Source organism: Cricetulus griseus, chromosome X, assembly GCF_003668045.3.
Source record: "Cricetulus griseus strain 17A/GY chromosome X, alternate assembly CriGri-PICRH-1.0, whole genome shotgun sequence".
NCBI classification, from domain to species: Eukaryota; Metazoa; Chordata; class Mammalia; order Rodentia; family Cricetidae; genus Cricetulus; species Cricetulus griseus.
In genome coordinates this window covers 76,665,868-76,691,142 of record NC_048604.1, presented here as the reverse complement: position 1 = coordinate 76,691,142, position 25,275 = coordinate 76,665,868, and the positions used below count along the sequence as shown (strand labels likewise).

The window sequence follows — 25,275 nt, the reverse complement described above, 5'->3', positions numbered from 1 at the left end:
GGTTCAAAATTTCAGTTCATAGTTCATTGGCCTCATTGTTTTTCAGGCTGTAGTAAGGTAGTGTATCATTACAGAGGTATGTGTTAGAACAAAGCTTTTCACTTTGCCAGGAAGTAAAGGGGAGAAAAGGAGATTGGCATCCCACAGTCCCCTTTGAGGAGACACCTACAATCACATAAAACTTCCCAACAGGCCCTACCTCATAAAGATTTCTATCACTTTCCAATTGCATTATGCTTTTAAATGCACCCTTTGAGGGATGTTCCAGATCAAAACTATACCAATGTCCTCTATGGCCCAGAGCTAGATATTCAGCTGCCAATGAACTCCTGTACAAAGGTACAGTCGGAAATGGGGGTGCACACATTTAATTCCAGCACTCAGGAGGCATAGGCAGGCAGATCTCTGTGAGTTTAAGGCCAGCCTGGTCTACTACAGTGGTTTGAATGAGAATGATCCCAATAGGCTCATATGTCCGAATACTTAGACCCCAGTTGGTAAAACTGTTTAGGAGGTGTGGCCTTGTTGGAGGAGGTGTGTCACTACGGGTGGGCTTTGAGGTTTCAAATGACTCGAGCCATGTTCAGTCAACCCTCTCTGTCTCCTGCTTGTGGTACAAGATATGAGCTCTCAGCTGCAGCTCCAAATAACTGCAGCCTGCCACCTCCATTCTGCTGTCATTAATTCTAACCCTCTGAAGCTATAGGCTCCAAATACACTTTTATAAGTTGCTTTGGTCATGGTATCTTATAACAGCGTTAGAAATATAACTAATACATACATCTACACAGAAAGTTCTAGGACAGCTGGGGCTAAATAGTGAAATTCTGTCTCAAAACTCTCCCTTGATATTACACACACACACACACACACACACACACACACACACACACACACACACACGGGGGGGGGGGGGGGGGCGGGGGGGTACAAGGCTAAGGAAAATATTTTAATCAGTAAATTGCTGGATGCACAAACATCAGGACCTGAGTTTGCATCTCTGTCATACACATAAAGAAGCAATGCTGTGGCCCATGCCTTAATCCCAGCACTAGGAAGGCAGAGACAGAAAGATCCCAGAGGCTCTCTGATCAGCCAGTTTAGCTGAAACAATAAGCTCCATGTTCATTGAGAGGTGCTGTCTCAAAAAAAAAATTAAGATGGAGGAAAACACACAGTGTTGACCTCTGTCCCTACCCATGTATGTGTGCTCACACTTAGAAACATAAAACAAGGGTACTTCATTCAGCATCTCCAAAGTTGCTCTTTCAAATCTGACCATCCAGAAAACAAAACAACAATTTAAGTTAGGCAGTTGCAAATCATTATCAGATACCTCCTTATCCTTCAGCCTCTACCAAGCTCTGTTGAATGACCTTCACAGCACCTTTCCAGTATTTTCTTCTCCATCCCCCTACAGTGGCCACTGTAGAGGTTGGTTTTATGTCAACTTGCAGAAACTAAAGTCATAGGGAGGAAGGAGCCTTAAGTGAGAAAATGCCTCCATAAGATCCAACTGTAAGTCATTTTCTTAATTAGTGATCAATGGGGGAGGGCCCAGCCCATGGAGGATGGTGCCATCCCTAGGTTGGTGGCCCTGGGCTCTATAAAAAGGCAGGCTGAGCAAGCCATGGGAAGCAAGCCAGTAAGCAGTACCCCTCTGTAGCTTCTGTATCAGCTCCTGCTTCCAGGATCCTGCCCTGTTAGAGTTCCTGCCCTGGCTTCCTTCAGTGATGAACAGCAATGTGGAAGTGTAAGCTAAATAAACCCTTTCCTCCCCAACGTGCTTTTGGTCAGGGTGTTTTCTCACAGCAATAGAAACCCTAACTAAGACAGCCATGCAAGCACCATTTTCATCGTAGACTATGCAGTAATTTCTTTGCTGCCACATGCACATTTTCACCTTTCTGATTCCTTTTTTTGACTCACAGCTCTTCAATGCATTCTTGTTATTTCGTATCTTTATTCAGGTTCTGTAAGTTCTCCCACCATCTTCCCTGGATTTTGTCAAGCTCTGTAGTCTCGCTGGCCTTCTCTCAGTTCTGGGAAGATACAGCATTCTTTCCTGCTGAAAAACCATTAGACAAACTCCCGTCTCTACCTAATACTCGTCCACAACACCCAACTTGACCAGGTTAATACTTCCCTGCATTAGGCAGGGTTCTCTAGAGGAACAGAACTGAATGGTTTACAAGGTAGATACTGAGTACCAATAATGGCTGTCTGCATACTGGAAACACTGCTGCCCCAGTAACTGTTCAGTCTTTGAGTATGATTACATTGCTGCACTTCTTTGGCTATGAAGTGAGTTCCTTGGCCAGAAGCAATGCTGGGTAGAATACCATGTTGGTTAAAAAGGCATTCTGTAGGTCTGAGAATAGAAGTTTGGGCAGAAGTATCGTGTGAAGGCAAACCCATACCCACATAAGTATATATTCCTAAGGATAATGTTCCACAATGGAAGTGGTCCAATATGGTCAATTTTTCAGCAGGTTGCAGGTTGAATGCCTCAGATAATGGTGCCATATAGGGGCTTAATGATGGTCTCTGCTGCTGGCAGATTTGGCGCTTAGGAGATGTAGCCAGGTCTGCCTTGGTAAGCAAACATCCATGTTGTTGAGCCCATGTATACTATGCATACATTCATCTGGATCATCCTTGTTGTATAGCTACTTTTGTTCACAAGCAATGCCAGGGATAGCCAAGGAAAAATTTGACTACTGTCCATAGAATGGATCATTTTATCTATTTGATTATCGAAATCCTCCTCTACTGACTTTACCTTTTAGTGAACACCCACACAGGACACAAGTATCTGCAACTTTGCCTGCTTGAATAAAAGACAGTTCACACACCTATTCCCTAAATGTTTTTCTCACCAATTTTCCAATTAGATCCTTTGCATTTAAGTAATCCAATTAGGCAGCCATGCCTCTTACTGTTAAGTCTGACATATAGACACAAGAAATAACAGAGCTCTTCAAGGATGCTGGGACCCCTCCTCAAAAATCTGCTTTAGAGAATTAGTGAAGGGTGTATCTTCTGGGTCCTTATATTGTGGAGCATTAGGTTTAATGTTCTATGGCATTGATTGGTTTTTGAGTAGGTTGTGTCAGTGGTGTACACATGCCTTGGTGCTTATGTGGAGGTCAAAAGACAGTTTTTGGCAATCAATTCTTTCATTCTACCATGTGGATCCTGGTAATCTAACTTGGGTCCTCAGTCTTGGCAGCAAGCACCTTTAACCACTGAGCAATCTTGTCAGCTCAAAGATTAGGCTTTATTCTTACATTTTAAGGCTTTTTAAAAAATTATGTATGTGTGTGCATCTCTACGTATGTATGTATGTATGTGCACAGAACACAGATGAAGGTATCGGATATCCTGGAACTGGAGTTACAGGCAGTTAAAGAGCTGCCTGACTTAGGTGCTGAAAGCAAACTCCAGTTCTCTGCAAGCCAACATGATGGCTCTTCTTGCTTGTCAACTTGCCTACATTTGGAATTAGCTAAGATCCAAAATGATAGATCCACTTCCAATCTGCATCTTTGAAGTAGGAAGACACACCTTGAATTTGGGCCATACCTTCTTCAGTACAGAAGCCTGTACAGAGACATGAAAGAGGGAAGCTTTTGTTCTTTGTCTCCTTGCCCTCACTTTGCTAGTACAACCAATCCTTCACTGGTAATAGAGCCTACTTCTTCAGGATTCCAGATATACTAAAGACCAGCTGAGACAACCAGCATATAGACTAAGCAACTACTGGATTCATGGACTTGCATTTCAGAGCCAGCCATTGTTGGATTAGCTGGACTGTAGCCTGTAAGTAATGCTGATAAATTCCCTTTCAATATACAGAGAGATATTTATTCTATAATTTCTGTTACTCTAAAGAACCCTAACACAGCCAGTAAGCCATCTTTTGACCGATACTTCAGCCAACCAATCAAATAAACTGTTAACATTTTTTTAACTGCATGAGCTGAAACATTAAATCCAGATTCTCTATTCAGTAGATGCATATCAATAAGTTCAACCTGATCTAGTTTTATGTTCTGTGGTAGTTGGAATGAGAATAGCCAACAACAATGGGAGCAATAACACAGTTAGATGTATTCCCCATATGAAACAAAGGGAAGAAGGCAAACACACTGCTTCTTTTCCTTGGACCTCTTTTTATCTGAGATGCACAACAGAAAGTGCTGCCAACCTTAGGGGAAGATCATTTCCCTTCAGTTAATCCTCTGTGAAATGCTCTCACAGACCTACCCAGAGGCATGTCTTTTGTATAATTCCAGATTAAATCAAGTTGAATGTAAAGATTACCCATCAAGCCACAGTTGGCTCACCCTGTCCAGGACCATATTGGACCAGCTCTCAACCTTTATCAGGGAAACTGTTTTTTTTTTTTTGCAGTGAAAAGATGTTTATACAGACACTCACAACTTGTCCATGTTCAGAGGATAAGTGTGTGCAAAGTGCTCAACTCTATATGGGACATCTATATCACACTTGCTGCCCCCAAGCCTCAGAAAACAACATGGAAGAGGCATCAGAAAGAGTATAAGAACCAGACAAAAGGGTATACTGTGTGACACATCACAGCACCCAATGCCACTAGGGTGAATGAAGAGGTTTTACAAAGATGGAGGTGTAAAGTGGTTTTTTGTTTGTTTTGTGGGAGTTCTTTTCAGAGGGATGCTTAAGAACTGAGGGGAGGATATGGAGGGACTAGAAGGTGAGTAGGATTGGGGTGCATGATGTGGGGTCCTCAAAGAATCAATAAAGAATTAATCTATAGGGAAAAAAAGAACCAGAAGTCAGAGAAAACTGCTCAAAACAGTGTCTTCTTGACACAAGACAGTTATTGACCTCGTGAACTCACAGTGACTGTAGTTGCCTGGGCAAGACTTGCACAAGATCAAGCCAATCAACATTCTGGCATGGTTGGAGGAGGGATATACAAGGCCCACTCTAAGCTGAGGAGCTGTTGGCAGTTGATGGCTGCTAGTGGAGGAGGAGTCAGTTTTTTTTCAGGGATATAGGCCCTGATAAGTTGACCATGTTCCAGTGGATGGCTTCACATACATGTGCATTTGAGTACTATTTGGGGGTTCAATAGGAAACAAAAAAGAAGAAAAGGACATCAAGCTAAGAGGGAGACATGGTAATATCCAGGACCAGAATACATTGTATCCACATGTGAAATTCTCAAAGAAAAAAATTAAATGTTTTTAAAGGTTATCCATTATATTCCCAGACTATAATCATCATAGTAAGTGAGTGTGATATTAGTATCACAGGCTACATGAAACCACCCAAAGCTAAAGATAGCCATTTTGGAGTTCTGCCTCACCACTAAGCCTAGTTGCCCTTGAGAACTGAGGAGAGCAGTTGCTCAGCTGACAAACAAATCAACCTTAGTACAGTGCCCCAGAACACCTGTTGGGCGATATAGTCCAGAACACAAGTTCTCAAAGTGTGGTCCCTGAACAGCAGCATTAGTACCATCTGGAACAAATTTGAAATATAACCATCATCCCCACACTAGGCCTATGGAGTTAACTACTGCAGGGTAAAGCCTAGCCATATGGCACTTTACAATAACTACTGCTCATCCCTCAGATCTCTTCCTCAAAGGAGTGTTCCCTGAATCCCACAATATGTCACAGCTCCTGCTATTTTTTCCCTGTCACAAAGTACTTCTTCACAATATGTACCCCAAGTGCTAGCAATTAAATATCTGTGTTGTCATCCATTTCAAGCCTCTATAACATTCCACAAGCTGAAAAAAAGTTTTTTTATTTACTTTGATTCATAGTACATGGGTAAATGAGGTGACTGGGAAAAGAAAAACATAACCTTTTATTTTCATGAGGTCTTGAGGCTTTCTTTGCTCCAACTACCACAACCTTTAAGAATAAAAATGGGTTACACACAGAGACTTCAGCTATTCTCAAATGCCAAACCTTTAGTTGTGATAACAACACTAAGCTGGGGATGGGTAGAACACACCTGTAGTCTCAACACCTGAGAAACTGAGGCAGGAGGATCACAGGTTGGAGGGTTAGGCTGGTCCACCTAACAAGATCCATATTTCTCTAGGATAATAAAACTCAAATTTTTAAAAAATGTATTTATTTTATTATGACTGTTCTATCTGCATGTACACCTTTATGCCAGAAGAAGGTATCAGATCCCACTATAGATGGTTGTGAACCACCATGTAGTTGCTGGGAATTGAACTCAGGACCTCTAGAAAAGCAGCCAGTGCTCTTAAACTCTGAGCCATCTCTCCAGCCCCAACTCTTAAATTTTATTATGGTAACAATACTAACTGCCCTAAAAGCTTACTCCTGAAATACTAACTTACCTAATTAAATAAAAAAGTTAGCTCTCACTTGTCACTTGTCCAGAATTGGGAATGAAGGCTGCCATGCAGTCATTTAAGAGATCAGGCACCTTTCATCTCATAGATGTGCCCTTCTCTAGGTCTGTGACGTCTTCACCGCTTATCTATGTATGAGATAAAGAGAAAAGAAGGCATATGGGAGGTTTATAATGCAAGCCTAGGTTTACATCACATACACTCAAATGCAGTTAGTCATAACTTAGAGCTTAGTAACAGGGCCACACCAACTACAAGGAAAGCTAGGGCTAAAGAAGACAAGGACACTAGTGAAAGTAATCATGCAATACCCCCACTACAGTCATCAAGTAGCCATTTCAGGCTTCAGTCAAAATATGGCCATACTCAGTTTCTCCCACAAAGAACAAAACCAAAGGGTCATCCAGTCAATGCATCCAGACAAAGGTCCATGATCACTGGGGCATGTGTTCTTCTCATTATTGCTAGATTTGACTCCTCTTGGTCTGAAGACCTATAATTTAATAAGACTTATAATCAACACCCCAAGGTCAGTGGGTCAATAGCTTACTTGTCCACTAGAAGTCACTTTGGCCTCCAGACTGCTGCATGGTGGAGAACCAAGGACCAGACAGCCACTAGCCAGCCAACATGCCACAGAAGAAAGATCAGCAGACTGATCCCTTTTGGCCACCTAACAGGCCTTAGTTGGTATGAAGTCAAGGGTTCTTCTAGACATAGGCCCAAGATCCACTGTTTCATAGCTACAGAACCAATCCCAAGATCTCACAGAAACCACCAGCCAGTGTGAAATCCTCCTCTTAGAGGATCCTTCAAGGCCTCATCCTAAAAAAGAAATGAAGATTGCAGGGCCTTCCACCCTCAGCCCTTGTCATGGTCTGAATGGGAACTCTTTCCCCACAGACTCGTGTGTTTGAACCCACCTGGTGTTGCCATTTGGAGTGTTACAGAACCTTTGGAGAAACTGCTGCAGTCCTTCCCCTACATTGACTAGGAAATTAAAAGGACAATGGCCCTTTGTGATTTCTGTGAGGTCTTGGGATTGGCTCTGTAGCTATGAAACAGTGGATCTTGGGCCTATGTCTAGAAGAACCCTTGGAGGAGGGATACTGAAAGACTGCTCTTACCAAAGCCCTTGTCTTCTTCTTTAGCCCTCATTTTCCTTGCAATTGGTGTGGCCCTGAGACTAAGTTCTGCTGTGTGCTAGCTAACTGCATTTGAGTGTATGTGATGTGAACCCCACCTAGGTCTGCTGATATTTTTTACAAATCAACTTCTGATGACTGGAGAGATGGCTCAGTGGTTAAGAGAACTGGCTGCTCTTCCAGAGGATCCAGGTTCAATTCTCAGCACCCACAGCTCACACTGTCTATAGCTCCAGTCCCAGGGGATCACAAAGCCTCTTTTGGTCTCCAAGGGCACTGCATGCCCATGATGTACATACATGTAGACAAAATACCCAAACACACAAATAATTTTTAAAGAGATAAAACTCTGGCCACTATACACAGTTCGTGTAGTAGGAAGCTGAAGATTCTTCCTACTATAATGTGTCCATGTTCTGTTGAAGGAAGAGCCCTCTTGACCACTATACTTCTCTGTCTCAGCTATTGCAGTGGATCCTTCTGGTTGATCACAGCTTTCAAAACAAGGACCTGAATTATAGGTCAATCCAGCCACTATCTTGACCATTTGCACACATTTGTGGATTCTTAGTTGTTCAAGGCCTTAAGACTAGGGATGTAGTTCAGTGCTTGCCTAACATGGGTTGTAGCCATAGATTTCATTCCCAGTACCACCAAACACCAAATCCCCAGGCGCCAGTACACATGATAAGTAAAAGCCTCAATCCTCCCAAGTGCTGTGGAATTAAGACCCTTTTGGTGATAATCCTTCCCATGCTGGCATCCAGAGGCCTTTCCAGACATCTGCCTTGTTATTTGCTAGGAGTCCATGCATCATTTTGGCACTTAGACTGCCTGCATGATAGAGAACAAGGCCCATTATAGCAATCCTACATTGCAGTTCAAAGAAGAATCACTTTGGCCATTCCATAGGGCTCTAGCACTATGGGATGAATGGTCTTTCTGGCCTTCACACCAGCTGTATTTCATCACGAATCAGAAACTATTTTAGTTAGCACCTGAATAATATGCTGGTGTCCTATGGAGTCTTCCTGTCCCAAATATAGCCATGTAGTAGGATTCCGAAGATCATTTAAACACATTCCCCACTTGTTCTTGTGTTAGGAAACATAGTTCAGTGCCAAAAGTTCATCTGTGAGCTTCTGTGTGCTGTGGAAAGTTGAGCCTCTTGGGATACTGCATGGGCCTCACTCACTACAAGCCTTTCTAGGCCTATACCAGACCTACTATGGCAGTGTGAACCCTCTCAACCTCCATGCTTGTGTATCAAAGACAGACATTTACAGCTACTGGTGTCCAGATAGGTGGGACTGGAACTGTGCACCAGCCATCTTGAAATTCAAACACCACCAAATTATTCAGGGATTTAGCCTGTGTCAAAGGGGAACTAAAAGACTCACCCTCAGGTCTCCAGAGCACTGTATAAGATGCATGCCTTTTAGTGACTTCTTTTCTGTTTGCTAGTGTTTTGGAAGACCATATTGTCCCTAACTTAAGGCCCATTATGAGACCTATGTCATTTCAGCCCTTAGCATCCCTGTATGCTATGATATTCTCATGTCTTGTTGTCCTTTTGGATTCTGGGAAAGATTTATTTTCTTTCTTTTTTTGTAGAGTTTACAATTTCTTTTACAAAAAGAAAAAACAAGCATGTAAATTCCTGTCTCTCCCTCAGCTCTAGTTCAGACATGCTTTCATCTCTCTCTCTCTCTGTTTGTCTGTCTGTCTGTCTGTCTATCTATCTATCGATCGATCTATCATCTATATATCATCTATCAGCTATCAATTGATCAATCTATATATCAGCTATCTATTATCTATCTATAATCAATCACCTATCTATCATCTATCAATGTATCAATCAATATATCTATCATCACCTATCTATCTATCTATCATCTATCTATTTATGGAGATAGGGTATCACTATGAAGCCATGACTGACTTGGAACTCACTCTATAGACCAGGTTTGTCTTGAACTCACAGAGATCTGCCTGCCACTGCCTCCCAAGTCCTGGGATTTTGCTTGTCTGTAGACAATCATTTTTCTGCAGGGCAATCAGCAAATGATGCTGAATCAACAGGGCATACACCCAAAGGGTGCACAATCACACCACAAGAACATTTGCTCAACTACATTCATAGCAGCTTTATTTTTAATAGCCAGAACCTAGAAACAACCTAGATGCCCATCAACCAAAAATGGATAAGGAAAATATGGTACATTTACACAATGCAGTGGTAAAAAAAATGACATCATGAAATTTGCAGACAAATTAATGGAACTGGAAAAAAATCCTGAGTAAGGTAACCCAGACCCAGAAAGACAGAGTATGTCTTCAACTCATAAGTAAATATTAGATGTGAATCAAAGGATTAACCAGGCTACAATCCACAACCCCAGAAAAGCTAGGTTAAAAGGGCGACCCTAAGAAAGATACACATGAAGGGCCCCAGGAAGGGAAAAGAGTTAAGATCTCCTGGGTAAACTGGAAGTGGGGATATAAGGGAGGGGATGGGGGATGGGAACATGAGGGATCAAGAAAACCAAGTTGGGGGAAGAATGGTGAGGGGGAGCAATGAAAGAGATATCTTGATAGAGGGAGCCATTATGGGATTAGGGAGAAACCTGGTGCTAGGGAATCTCCCAGGAATCCACAAGGATGACCCCTGCTAAGACTCCTAGCAATAGTGGGAGGGTATCAGAATGGGCCTTCCCCTTTAATCAGATTAGTGACTGCCCTAATTGTCACAGAACCTATATCCAGTACCTAATGGAAGCAGACGCAGTGACCCACAGCCAAGCACTGGGCTGAGCTCCTGGAGTTCAGTTGAAGAGAGGGAGGAGGGATCATAGGAGCAAGGAGGGTCAAGAGCATGATGGGGAAAACAACATAGACAGCTGATCTGAACTAGTGGGAGCTCATAGACTATGTATCAACTGACAGCTGGGGAACATGCATGGGACCAAACTAGGCCCTCTGAATGTGGGTGGCAGTCATGTGACTTGATCTGTTGGGAGGGCCCCTGGCAGTGGCACCAGGGCCTATCCCAGGAGCATGAACTGGCTTTTTGGAGACTACTCCCTATGGTGAGATACCTTGCTCAGCCTTAATACAGGGGAGGGGCTTGGTCCTACCTCACCTTGGTATGCCAGACTTTGTTGACTCCCCAAGGAAGGCCTTACCCACTCTGAGGAGTGGATGGGTGTGGGAAGCGGGGAGGCTAGGAAAGATTTCTTCTGACCACAGGCTGTTACCTTCTAGAAAAGTAAGCACCTTTTCAGCTATCAATTTTTGTGCACAAACTAGTGTGCTAAAGGTTCTAGCAACCACCTACCTGTCCTTAAAATATGGTTATGCCAATCCTTCAATCTCCCAGCATACCTAGGATAACCTGCCCTAAGCCGTTGTCCATTCTGCTGGCATCCTTCTAGGTGACAGGAAGGCCCCAGGATACCTGCCTGCATGCGAGTTCTGGAATTAGAACCATCAGCCTGCCTGTGAACTATTGTCCTTGGACCCCTTTTGCCACCAATGTGTCTAGGTACCACATATTAGACACTTGTTCTGGACTTAATCCTATATTCAACTGGGGAACTGAAGGACATTCTGACTACAGATAGCCTGGCTGTTGTGGAAACAAAAGACCCTTTAAAAGTACTTCTTCATTCTTTTCTTGGTACAATGTCCATTTGACCCTCTGGTCACAAAGCTGCCCCCTCGCTAGGGATATTGGAGTCATTTCATCCCTCAGCCTGCTCAGATACCAGGTGCATCTCATCATTAATCTGCTCATAAGATTAATGCCCCTCCAGCCAACACACCTGACTCCATATACTGGCGCCAGGGAGTCCTTTGGGCCACTCTTCAGCCTTGCACTAATACCATGGTATGCTTTCGGTTGTCATCCCGCCTATTATTTTTTCTGTCTTTCAGGATCTTGCCTACACATGTGCTAAGGGACTAAAGGTCATTCTAGCCAGCAGCCTGCCCACCTGCCTGTTGTGAGATAGAGAACCCTTTCAGCCATAACTGGTCCGTTGCACTGGTACCCTTCTCAACAGTGGCCATTTTCATGCCAAGGTTCCAGTAATCTGAGCAGCCCCTAGTTTGCCAGCAAGCTACAATCAGGGAGTGCCCCCAAACCCACAACTTAATGGACCTCAAGACCCTAGCCCTCCTACTTGCTATGGAATCCACAGTCGCACCTTTTCTCATGCTGTTTTCCTGGGACTTTTGGTGAGCACTAGTGAGTCCCATAGACATTCCCTTTTGTTGATTTGAAGGACCTTCCGGCCTCCACTCAGCCTATACATTAGGATACCAGGGATCCTTTTTCTCCCTGTGCTGGAGAAGACCTTTCATTGTGCAAAGGCACCATAGATCTCTTAAAGTGATTGGATTTAACCCATGGCTGCATATTGTCACCCAGTAGCCACAGCACTAGAGCTTTAGCTAGGCACATGCTATCTGGAACCAAGCCAACACATCCAAGACTTAATTGCAGCAAAATGGGACAGGGACAATGTGACTGTGTTGTGCTAATAAGCAGATGCTCACAACTCCTAAAACTGTACATCCAAACGGTAAGGAAGGTTCCCCTTTCCTTGCACATCTCCCATCCCACTGCTGGAACATTTATTTCAGCTATCTTGGGTTATACAGATGTAGGTAACACCCTATAGACAAAAGAGCAATGAGAAAGAGTGACTGTGATCTCTAGGATCTCCTCAAATAGAGTTAACTTATGAGCTCCAACTTTAAAAATCAAAACAAAACAAAAGGTTTCACATATCTCGGACAGGCCTTGAACTCACTATGTAACCAAGGATGACTGAATTTCTGATCATCCCACCTCTATCTTCCTAATGCTAAGATTACAGGCATGTGCCACCAAACCTGGTTTTATGTGGTGCTGGGAAAGGAACTCAGGACTTCATGCTAAGCAGAGATTCTACCAACTGAGCTATATCCCAAGTCTCAGCTCGAACGTTTATATGAAATGGAAATAGACTTTTGAACCTATTAAACCACTATAGCAGGCTGGTGAGATTGTTCCATAGTAAAGGTGCTTTCTGTCAAGCCTGATGACCTGAGTTTAATCCCTAGACACACATAGTAGAAAGAAGAAAACTGACTCCAGAAAGTTGTACACACACACACACACACACACACACACACACACACACACACACACACACGGAGAGAGACAGAGACGGAGACTTACACACATAGATAAATAAATATAACGGACTGTGCTTTTTTTAAGGGAAGTAAAAAAAACACTGGTCTGAGCCAACTACCCAGGGAAATCATGGATCTTGGAGGACAACGTCCAACTGCCACTTTACTAAACCAACATAATCCCTAACTACATTCTAAACCCTTAGCCTTATACACACAGATATGAGAAGACCGCACTCGTCATTAAGGAAACATCTCTTTGCAACAGACAGAGACTGCTATAGAAGACCAATCAAAATGCAGAGTTGTCAAGCCTGGTCCAAGTGGATACATCTAACAAGCAACCCCCACACACATCTAGGACTAAGGGATCATTATGGAAGAGGGGGTGGAAAGCTGGAAAGAACCAGAGGATGAGAAATTTTCCTGTATGATTATATCTCCTAAGAATGTCAGAAACTATGCCCATAAGATTTCCCCAGCATGGCTGCTTAAACATGATGTGAACAATGACAACAATAGACATGTTAACATGGGTGTAGGTTATGCCCATGAAGCCTCAACCCTACACAAAGAACTCCAGGCAACTAAAGGATACTAAGAGTGGGAGAAATAGTCTTCCCCAAGGAAGAGAACACAAATTGGTTATCCAATACCAAATGTCAGTCCCAAAACATACATATAAGTCACATACAGAGTTGGTTATATTTATGTATTACAAATATATGTGTACATAACAACAATTAATGAAAAAATACACATGGAAGCCAGGCATGATGGTACACTCCTTTAATCCTAGCACTTGGGAGGCAGAGGCAGGTGGATCTCTGTGAGTTCGAGGCCAGCCTGGTCTACAGAGAGCTAGTTCCAGAACAGCCTCCAAAGCCACAGAGAAACCCTGTCTCAGGGAACAAAAAAAAAAGACACCATGGATTTGAATGATAGCAAGGAGTGGCATATGCAAAGCTTTTGGGTGAGAAAGGGGGAGAGGGAAATGATGTATTTATATTTTAATCTCAAAAAATAAAAAAATTAAAAACCACTGTTGCCATTGGGCCACACGTAGCCCAGCCTATATTGTAATGAATGTACCTGATTTTGCCACAAGTTTATTAAGGAATTATCTCCCTTTAACTTCTTACAGGCAAATAAAACCCAAAGTCAGGAACCCAGGCAATAAAGCAAGAGTGAGAAACAGGTCTTGAAAACAGACTTCTCTCTTGCATTATTGTCTTCTTGTTTTGGAATATTTGTTTAACTATGTAAGCTGTGTTGCTGTTTGACTTTGCCAGCCTAAGGCACCTGATTGGTCTAATTAAGCTGAATGGCCAATAATGAGGAAGAAGGTATAGGCAGAACTTCCAGTCAGAGAGAATAAGTAGGAGGAGGAATTTAGGCTCAAGGTACAAAGGAGGAAAAAAGAAAAGGAGACAACATGGAGATACCAGGGGCCATCCAGACAGACATGAAGGAAGCAGGAAAATAGGACATACAGAACAAAAGAAAGGTAAAATGTAGCAGGTTACATTAAATTGAAAGAGCTAGTGGGACAAGCCTACACTAAGGCCGAGCATTCATAATTAATAATAAGGCTTCATGTCTTTATTTGGCAGCTGGTTACTGGCCCAAAGAAAATTCCAACTACATCTCTCTTTTAAAGCACAGCTAATTGGCCAGGTGTATTGGCATATGCCTTTAATCTTGGCACTCCAGTGGCAGAGCAGAGGCAGCCAGAATTACATGGTGAGACTGTTTCAAAAGACCAGAAATGAAACAAAAACCAAAAACCCTAAAGAACAGCTACTCGACTACTCGACAGCTTAAAACCCTTAATGACTTTCCAATGCATTAAAAGCAGAGAGCAGGTTCATAAAATACAAGCTCTTAGTGCTTGTCTGCTACCCTCTCTGGCCATAGACACACCAAAATCACTTCATTCTCCCTGTTATAACCAAGTCATTTTGCTGCTTATTGTATTTGCTATATTCTATCCTGTCATGGGCCTCTATACTATGCTGTAACTTCTCATTCCTGAGAGCCTGGTTTTACGTTGTACTAGGGATTGAACCCAGGGCTTCATTCCTGCTAGGCAAGCACTTCCAACTGAGCTACCCTCATCACTGAGTTCATTCTGGCTCCAATATCATTTCTTGCCACCTGACCTACTAGATTTGGCAATGGCCACATTATAGGCCCTCCTGACACTATGATCCTGACAGGCAAAGGAATAAGAGTTACAGATTCCATTTGCATTGTGATGATGTGATTTGAACTATAAGCTCAAGGTTCGGCCTGTGTGTGGGTTTGTCCCCCATTGTAGCCAAGGTTCCTATAATGTATACAAATGAAATATTGTCCATAAGCTCTGACTGTAAAAATAGGACAACAGCCAGGCATTGGTGGCGCACGCCTTTAGTCCCAGCACTCGGGAGGCAGAGGCAGGCGGATCTCTGTGAGTTAGAGACCAGCCTGGTCTACAAGAGCTAGTTCCAGGACAGCCTCCAAAGCCACAGAGAAACCCTATCTCAAAAAACCAAAAAAAAAAAAAGTAGGACAACTTTCTTCACAATGACATTTGATCTTGTCCTGTCACTTAAGGTTAGGTTCAACTTTGTAGACTAGAAAATAAGATAGGCTTAAATCAGAAAACAAGTGCATCGTGTTGAATGTGTGTAAAAACTGGCAGTTTAGGACTTGAGTTTAGTGGCTGTGTGAGGGTTCCAGGAACTCAAAGATCCTCTGGCTCTATCACACCGAGGATCCATTTCCTGTCTTCATGGTTCAATATGGATGCCTAAGAACACCAGACATAATGTGTCTTTATCCAGAGTTTACTCAAGTTGATCACTCTTCAGAAAGGGAAGTCATGAAATGTGGTCTGTCAGCCACACAGCTACTGTGTGCCAAGGAGAAAGAGTTTAATTGCTAAGGGACATAGAGAATGTTTTTCGTTATGTCTTCCTTCAGAAAACATCCTAAAACTGGGGCTGGAGAGATGGCTCAGTGGTTGAGAGTCCTGGTTGGTCTTCCAGAGGTCCTGAGTTCCATTCCCAGCAACCACATAATGGCTCACAACCATCCATAATCAGATCTGGTGCCCTCTTCTGACCTGCAGGGATACATGCAAACAGAACACTGTGTACATAATAAATAAATAAATCTTTTTTAAAAAATCCTAAAATTACAATATTCAAAAATTAGCCATTGAGTGTATCAGTCATTCTATCCTCTCTCCCAGATCCACGGGTTGTGTACACTCTGCTGGGCACGAATTCTGCTAGTCTCACTAAGGGTTGCAGTGAACTAAGAGGCTGGGATTCTTCAACCTGTCTGTAGCATGAATTCTAATTATTTATTATATAATTATCATATAATTATTCTATTTATTAATAATAAAAACTCAGAGTTGGCTATCAGGGGATGAAACCTGAAGGATAAGAGAAATAGAGGAGCCAGCCACTGGAGTTCTTACCTCTACCAATGCTCAGACAAAAGGGGCTATCCTGTCCTCAGACTGCATCCTAAAACTGCACTGCTCCTCAGACTACATTGCTCCTCAGACTGACTTCTCAGACTGCGGTCTCTATGAATTCTCAGCCTGTCTCTGATCTCTTGTTTCCTCCTGCCTTATATTCCTCTCTCTGCCCAGCCATATCACTCCTGTCTCCACCTCCCTAGTGTTGGGATTAAAGACATGTGATCCCAAGTGCTGAGATCACCTTTGTGTGAGCTGTTTCTCTTTTAGATAGATTCAGTCTCGTGTAGAGCAGTGTGGCCTTGAACTCACAGCTGCCTCTGTCTCCCACGTGCTGGGATTAAAGGTGTGTGCCACTACTGCCTGGTCTCTTTGGCTAACTAGTGGCTTAGCTCTGCACTCTGATCTTCAGGCAAGCTTTATTTGTTAGATTACAAACAAAACATCACTACATCTATCTCTTCAGCTTGCTCAAAAATTCTCCTCTCAACTCACCAATGGAATGTCAAAAAACACAAAGCTGATTCTCCCAGGACATCTCAAAGCTTAGGCACAGTGTCACCTCACCACTTGGTACTAGTCAAAACAATCACAGTGCTAGGCAAAATTCAAGCAAGGAAGAAACATACTCTCCTTCTCTATGAGGAAACTGATTGGCACTTAGTATCTAGCATAATAATAGACTCCCAGCATATTTGAGGTCCTGTGTTTGATTCCCAGCATTGTAAGAAAAAAAAATCCCTTGCACTCTTAAGGGCTTCTAAAACATAAAGTTATTACCTCTTTAAATGACATTCTATTATGATCTATGCAGTTTGGGGACCAGGAATATAGCTCATCAGGTAAAAGCATTTATCACACAAGCCTGATGATCTGAGTTCAGATCTTCTGAGCCAATGTTAGAAACAGACATAGTAGTGCATGTCTATGAACCCAGCATTCCTACTGTAAATCAAAGGTAGAGACAGAAGAACTCCCTGGAGCACTCTGGCTGGCTAGCCTGAAATACGCAGCACAGTGGTAGAACAGGAAGAGAGACCTTACTTCAAAACACAGAGGAAGGAAATGACTGACAGCTACATATGCCCTCTGATATCCACTCGTGTGCCATACACTCGCATGACATACATATACCTTCACACACAAACTCAAACATGCCATACACATATATCATACATACAACACACAAAAAATATTTTTAAAAGATCTATAGAGTTTAAAATATTAATGGCCTAGAAAGTAGAAATGAAATTCCCTGGAGGAACAAAGGAAACTATCATGAAAGGGAGAGGGATAAGTGAGAGGGTATGTGGGTAATATATTCAACACACAATAAACACATGTATGAAAATTTAAAAGTAATAAATGCAAAGGGAAAATGTGCATGGAATAAGACAATTTCAGTCATGAATCAACAGTTTACAAAATAGTTGCAAGAATATTTCAAAGTAATGAGTAACGGCAATATGGTATTCAAATATAACACAACATAAGCTAACATTTTTCTTTATTTTTTTTCTTTTTCTTTTTGATGCAGGGGTGGAGCCTACTATGAAAACACTGCTTCTGAACCATATGGCCAGCCAATGAGCTAGCTTTTACCTATCACTTACAATGTGCCACTGTGCTGCAGATACTTTTATCATCCCTGGTTTTCAGGTGAGGAAACTGAGTCTTCTGAAGTTAGAAGGTCCAAGGACTCAGAGCCAGAAAACAGAAAGAATGGCTCTATATCTCTGTCTTGGTGGGACATTCCTATAATCTCAACACTTGGAAGGTACAGGCTAGAAAAACAAAGAGTTCAAGGCTACCCTCAGCTACATAGTAAGCATAAGACTGACCCAGGTACATAACAACCTTCTCAAAAAAACAAATTAAAAAGAACTGGCTCCAAGCCAAGTCTCATGACATCCAGATCCCACGGCATTACACACTACAAGTCTAGCACAAAGGTCATTGATGACTTCATCCAGCATGGCGGATGTGTGCTGCCTCTGGATTGCCTTCTTCCCCTGTCCCCTTGCCCTCTTCCTGGCAATTTAAGCCATTCAGCATGAGCAGGAGACATTATGCACAGGGGTGGAGGAGGGAGTAAATACCCAGGTGGAATTATAAGAACTAGAGTCAGGCTGGGGATTTAGTTTAGTAGTAGAGCAAGCCCTGGTTTTGATCCTCAGCTCCAGAGGGTGGGGGAGAATTAAAGTCAACAACATAGCAATTTAAATAATCCAGTTTGGTAGGGGAGAAGGAAAGGCTATAATGTGTAATGGTAGCAAGACTAAAGCAAAATTGGCATGTCCATACGCTGCTAATGGCAGTTCGGGGTGGGGGTGGGGGAATTGGTTCCACAAGTTGGAGACCTTTTTGGCAATTTTTCAAAAGACACATTTTAGCATTTTAGCTCACTCTTTAATCAGTAATCCTCCTCCCAGGAAATTACTTAAAGGAAACAATGCAGAAGAATAAGTTAGGTACCCCCAACTTTTCTTTACAATAGAATTGCAATAGCCAAACAATTAAAACAGCACAAATGTCTGAACTGAGAAATGATTAAACAAGGATTAAAGGTCTGTACTTGAGAAGAACCACAGCTGTTCACCTTTTTTTCCCAGAAGCCTTTGGCTCGTCAGAGTACTGAGTCTCACACAGCCCCCAGGTGCTAGCGTTAAATAAAACATCAACAGTCACTAATACACAGTCTCGCTCTGCAGCACTGCAGTGGAGGCAGCCCAATGTTTTCTTCACATTTAAAAAACTGAGAACACGCTCCACCTGCCCTCTTTTAGCTCTGCATAAGTCTGTGCTCTTTAGCACATTTGCTGTTTACAGTTGCAACTCCCTCACAGTTGTCTCATCATTTCCAAAATGTTTTCTTCCCTGAAGTTGTACAAAAGCTTATGGCATTCAGGATGCCCGCCAGGACTCTGCGAGGCATTGGGGCCTGGATGCCTCCCGCATCAGTGTGACAGAGGCCAAATCACAACTCCACTAACTGCAAAGCCTCTCCGAGAGATGACCTATAATTATAAGAAATACATCAAATAATGATTATTTTTATTGATGTCAAGCTGCCTTTTTATAATGAGCTGTTACGAGAGGGAGCAAGTCCTCTCTCAGCTAATGCCCAGCTCCACAACCTGCTTACAAACTATATACACAGAATACAATTAGTTCTTGCCATTTTGTCCAGACAGCCCCCACCACACCATGCTGTTTGGAAACAGTGCAGGCTGCAGGGTACTGCCAGTTTGGAGGATGATGTGAGGGTCATTATTGAACAATAATGGTATCGGAACAATACACCAAATACTTTAGAGAGTTAAAACATTCCCTGCCTCATGGCCCCATGTTCCATCTAATTATTTCCTTTGTGCAATGTTTAATTGTCTTTCATTATAAATTGTGTTCATAATATAGGTGACCTCATATTCCTATGTATTCTGATACTGCCAGGTAGTATTCTGTGTCCTTAGTATGGTATATGTCTGGCTTGCTTTTTTTTTGTCCTCCTTTCTAACCTTAAGATTTGATTTTATAGCTGGGCTTGGTGGCACATACCTATAATACCAGCTCTTCTTGGGAGGAGGAGGCAGAAGGATTGGGAATTCAAGGCCATCCTCAGCCACATAGGATGTTGAGGCCACCCTGAGCTACAAAATTAAACACAAGATTTGATTTGATTTTTGCAGTTTTGTAGATTGACTCCAGGGTCTCCCATAAGGTAGCAAGTGTTCTGCTACTGAACTATATCATGAGACTATCTTTGATATACATGACTGCGATCCCAGCACTTGGGAGGTAAAGGCAAGGGGATCACAAGTTCAAAGTCATCCTTGGCTACACAGCAAGTTCAAGGTCAACATGATCTTGAGATCCTCAAAATAAAGAGAGAAAGAAAGGGAAGGAGAAAGGGATGGAGGGAAGAGAGGGACAGGGGGAAAAAGGCAGGCAGGCAGGTAGGCACAGTGGCACATGCCTATAGTTCCAGTACCTAGGAGGTTGAGGCAGGGGATCACTTCAAAGCACTTCTTCATTTAAGGCTCCTCTGTCACCATTTAACAGTTCCCTTTCTCCTCTTCTATTTAATAGCATACAGACTTAGATAAGAGCATATTTAGTATTAAACTCATCATTCTGCAAAATCCTTTGTTTCACTTACCACTACAGACAATACCAATGATGCCTTCAAAATGTTTTTAAGCAATTTAATATAGCTCTCATTGGAATGTCACAATTTCCAAAGTTCTAGTTCAATCTCCCTTTAGTGTAGTGCAATAAAAGGTTACTCTAATGTCATTTCTTTTTTATAAATAACATCAAAGTACTCCAACCCGAAAGCTGAAGAAAGGAGGGAGAGGAGATGCAGGCACAGGTTAGTCCATGATGACTGTGGAAGGACTGAATTTCTGGGCCAGTTCCCCATACTGTCTTGGATAGGGACATTTCTGAGAGAGATCATTGTTTTGGTATTCTATGCAGTGGAAGCCTATATGGACTGATGGGTGCTTTGGGAGGTGGGGAGACTATTGTTGAAGAGATCCTTAGGAAGGAAGAAATTGCAGACAAAGCCATAAACACAGTGGGCCTGTCCGGATGTGGACTTAGAATGGTCCCTCCCTGACAAGTCTTCCAGCAACTGGACTCCTGCAACATGTGATACCTCAGTAGACTACATAGATGGAGAAGAAAGGTGAAAATGGGTGGAAGACAAGCATGTTCTCTGATGCTCACTCCCCTTGTAGTTGGCAGAGAATTAAAAAGCCCTTCTTGAATATTTTTGCTGGGAGGGTGACGAATTTAACTCTTTAAACCTTTAAATCTGCTGTCTGTTTACAACTCTCTGTGTGTTGTCCACGTGCCCTATTCAAAAAGTCCAGAGAGAAGGGGAAAGAAAGGGAGGGGAGGGGAAGAGCAGAGAATGGGGGGAGGAAGAGGGAAGGGTGGAGAGAGGAAAATAGGAGAAAAAGAAAAGGGAGAGAAGGAAAGAAAAACCAAGCTTGATTGATTCTCCAGTACGGAAGACTGTCAACGACAGCATTTTCTGTTTGTACTATTTAAAAGATACTGTTGATGGTCTCTTCATTTCTCAGAAAAGGGAAATTTTACACCTGTTAGATTATAGTCTTGGAGCTGTTTATTAGAGAGAACGTACAGTGACAGATAACACCAACTCTCTATTATCCATGAAAAGAAATAAGTAAAAAATCACTCGTAGGTCTAAATTTGACTTGAACTGTGAGTTTCAATACCCTTTTTCCCCAGCCCTTCTGGAATTCCTGGAGCAAAACACATCGGTTTTTAGATTTCCTTGTAGTTTTCTTGAAAATTTTAAACTAGGAGAGTAATAAAAACAAATAATCCCAACACCAGTAAAGGAGGGATCCAGGAAAGAAAATGAGGACTGGGAAAATAAGAGAGGGGAAAAGGAGACCATCCAGGGCCAACCAAATCAAAGCATGTTCTGCACTTCCATGGCTACACTGAAACTCTCCAGGTCAGTAAAGATTCACTAAAGTGCTCCTAGGTTCCAGCAACTGTACTCAAACCTGCACAGTCTGATGTGGAGGGAATGGATGTATTGTTTAGAGGTATGTCCACTCCATATTTCAAGCAATTGTGAAAAAATCTACCATTACCCATTTAAAAACAACAGCAACAAAATCTCAACTTGCTGTGGTGGCACTCTCCTTTAATCCCAAGGGAGAGAGGTCTCTGTGAGTTCTAGGCCAGCCTGGTCTACATATCGAATTCCAGGCCGTCCAGCAATTGGGGATAATGACTTTAAAGAAACAAAACAGTCTGAGATCTTTTTATATAAGTTTCAAAGGGAAAAAAAGCACAATACAGCACGTGGCAACTATATCTCAAAGTTGCTACACCCCTTCCAGCTTTCTTATGTAGGTCACTAGGGCTTTCGCTCTGCTTTCTAGGCCTCTGAGACCAGGAAGATAACTAGATTCAGGACATCTGAGCCATCACAGTAGCATCCCCAAGCAGCGTTATCAGGTTGCACACCCTAATGCCTGGCACCCAAGTGCCTCCTCGGCTGCCTCAGGGTGAATGAGTGTTGTCAGTTGGTGTTGCACTGACTTCAGCTGAGGGCCCACCCACCAGTCCCTTAGGCCACCAGTGCCCCAGTTCTCAGCCACCATCCCTCTCCTAACCTTAGTTGGTAGTCTTCCCCCTACCTTTTAAGATGCTAAGTGTCCTCAAAAAAAGATGCATGGTGGGCTGGAAAGTCGGGGGCAGAAGAAGGAGAAATGAACTACCCCAGGTTTGGAGGAGATGCCTGTCAGAGTGCTGAATGTAAGGCCTTTCGCTCAGTTATTTTTATTCTGGGCCCTTTCTTCCTAGTCCTCGTCCTCCTCCTCTATTTTTTTCCTTTCTGTTCAGCTATTTGTGTTTTCTGATCGGGTAAGTGATTTGCGGCAGGAAATTAGATATCTTTATTCCAGAAGCCCTGTGGTATTAATGGTATCTGTTCCAGAGCAGGCTCCTTATCACAGTCTCTCTCTCTCTCTCTCTCTCTCTCTCTCTCTCTCTCTCTGTGTGTGTGTGTGTGTGTGTGTGTGTGTGTGTGTGTGTGTGTGTGTGTGTGTGGTTTTTGTTTTTTGGTCGTGTCCCCCATCCCCCAAATACTTGCAGGTTATTTTGCACAGAACAGAGTGCTGTGAAGTCCCAGAATCTTCCCTCCTCCCTTTTACACAATGCAAGTCTTAATTAAACACAGGAACACCCACGCCTCCCTTCCCACAGGACCCCTCTATCTGCCCCCACTGCCGAAATACCAGCCTTGTACGGCTAGGGAAAGCCTCATGTTGAACTTCCCAATTAGCAAGACACAGAGCAAAATAAAAAGACTCTAAAGAGCTGTTATCAGTCCTATTTTTGGATTCTTCCTTTTAGGCCTTACCCAGTAAATGTTTTGTTGGCTTTAGCCTGAATAAAATCTTGTGGGTCTAGAGACACAAGATTACAGGAACTATAGATCTTTAGAAGGGAGATTTGTGTTTCTCTGATTGATGATTTAGGATTAACACATTTCTTTGTGAAAGAAATAAAAGTTATGAATCAATTCGAACAGGGAATTTTTCCCCCTTTGTAAAAAACAATTTTTCATCAGTAACTTTTTCAGCGATTCTAAGCATTTCGGGGAAAATGCAATCATTTCCAGGTTGAGCAAATCAAAGGGAACTAGACAACAGCCTTGGATTTTTCTTTTCTGGTCAGACCAAGGGGGAGTGGGTGATTTATGAGTAGTGGAACCAGGGGATGCAAACGCTTGAGCTAGCTAGCCTAGGACAGGATGTGGGAAGTTTCAGAGAGGTGGTCAGCTTCCCTCAGGATGATAGGGTGACCATAAAGTGATGGAATCAGAGACAGAAGACATGAAATCATGAGAGAGAGAGAGAGAGAGAGAGAGAGAGAGAGAGAGAGAGAGAGAGAGAGAGAATTCTAGAGTCAGATGATGGAAAACCACCATAGAGCTATAGTATCACCAGGCTACCACAGAGATCTGTTTCACATGAAAGAAGTCTCAGACAGACAGATAAGGGACCTTCAGATGATACTTCTCTAGGTCTGAGGAATCCTGAGAATGCACAGGCCCCCAGGCCCCCAGGAAAACTCTGAAGATGGCAGATTCAGATATCCTCTGAGTGTTGCATCTCTGCAAGCTTGCCTTGGCCCCACCCCCCAATTACTTCCCTTCTAGGTCCACTGTTTCGTGAGGTAGGCCAGCAAGAATCCATCCATGAATTATCTCCCCTCTCGCACTCACGGGGGGACATTAAGCACGAACACACTGAAGAAAAAAGGTACAGATGGGTCTTTTATTGAACACTTGGAAATGTTCGCAAGGCTTTTGTTTTCTTTCTTCCATTCATGCCTGCAGGATCACTTGGATCTGCCAACTTCAGTTCCTAGAGGCTGAACCTGAAGGGCTCGGCCCACCCGAAGGCCCCGCTAGGGGGCGCACTCTGGCTGTGGCTCTGAGCGGAGCCCGACCAGGGTGCTGCTTGCTGGTGGGTGAGGGGTGCTGAGTGGCGGGACCCGGACAGCTGGGGGTCCCTCAGGCCTCAGGACAGACGCTTGAGTTGAGTCCTCCTCTGGCGCTCCACCCCATGCCCTCCTACCTCTCTGCTGGGGACCCCTCCACCCTGGACGCACACCCGGGGTCCTGAGGTCCGGTTGGCGATGGAAAGAAGAAAGCAGATGGCGGCGATTAGGGGGCTGAGAAGTTTCCCTCTGGGATTTGGAAACCTGGGTGGGGGAAGAGGAGCAGCAGATGGGATCCTCCTGCCAAGGGACTCGGGGTGAGGAGCCCACAATCCAGCCATTTGCTTCTCACTGGTGGGAGGGAAGCACGCCCTGCACTCTGAGCACAGACTTGAAGCACCGACCTCCTTGCCCAGCTTTGTATTGGGATCAAACCTGGAGGAAAAAGACTCGGTGGCCGCCTGCCTGCGTGGAGGGGGTTGTGTGAGGGGGGGGGGTTGTCGGTTTTCTCTCTAGTTCTCACTCCTTCACCCCCTCTCCTGCTGCTGATGGGGTAACAGAGTGGCGAAGTTTACAAATAGGGGTTATCCTATCAGTAATCACACCCACAAGTCCATACCTTGAGGGCTCGGTCGAGATCCACGAGCCGCTTCCAAAACAGGGGCGGGAAAAAAGCTCTCCCGGCTGAGCCCTAATGGGGGAAAACCACAGCTCAGGCGGAGGACACAGGCAAGGGGGAGGCAAACGCGAATGTGTCTTCCTAGGGAATCCAAGTTACTAGTACCTTTGGACTTCTCTAGGGCTGCTCCTTTGAAATCACATCAACAAACCGGATCCACAGAGGGAGCTCAGCAGCCTGGGGAGAACTGAAGCAAGGGTAGGAAGTGAAGGGTAAACTGGTGTGCGTGGTGGGGGGACAGAGAAGGTGAGGGCAAGTTCTAGGCAAGCAGATTATGTCACATTTCCTCCTATTACCAGACTTCCAGGAGGAAAAACCTCGATTTGTGCATAAAATGCATAGTCAGAAGTGGATAAGACTGTGAAAGCAGCTTTTGAGAAGGTTAACCTTTACTGGTTGGAGT

At 43.4% G+C, this 25,275-nt stretch overlaps 1 long non-coding RNA gene across 1 annotated transcript; it reads right to left on the bottom strand.

Moving 5' to 3' along the window:
* Positions 1-24,007: 24,007 nt before the first annotated feature.
* On the bottom strand, positions 24,008-24,972 carry LOC118239428. The gene is made up of 2 exons (XR_004771493.1): positions 24,813-24,972; positions 24,008-24,628 (listed from the first exon to the last, which is right to left on the bottom strand). It is a non-coding gene; the product is annotated as an uncharacterized LOC118239428 (long non-coding RNA).
* Between the last annotated feature and the right edge of the window lie 303 nt (positions 24,973-25,275).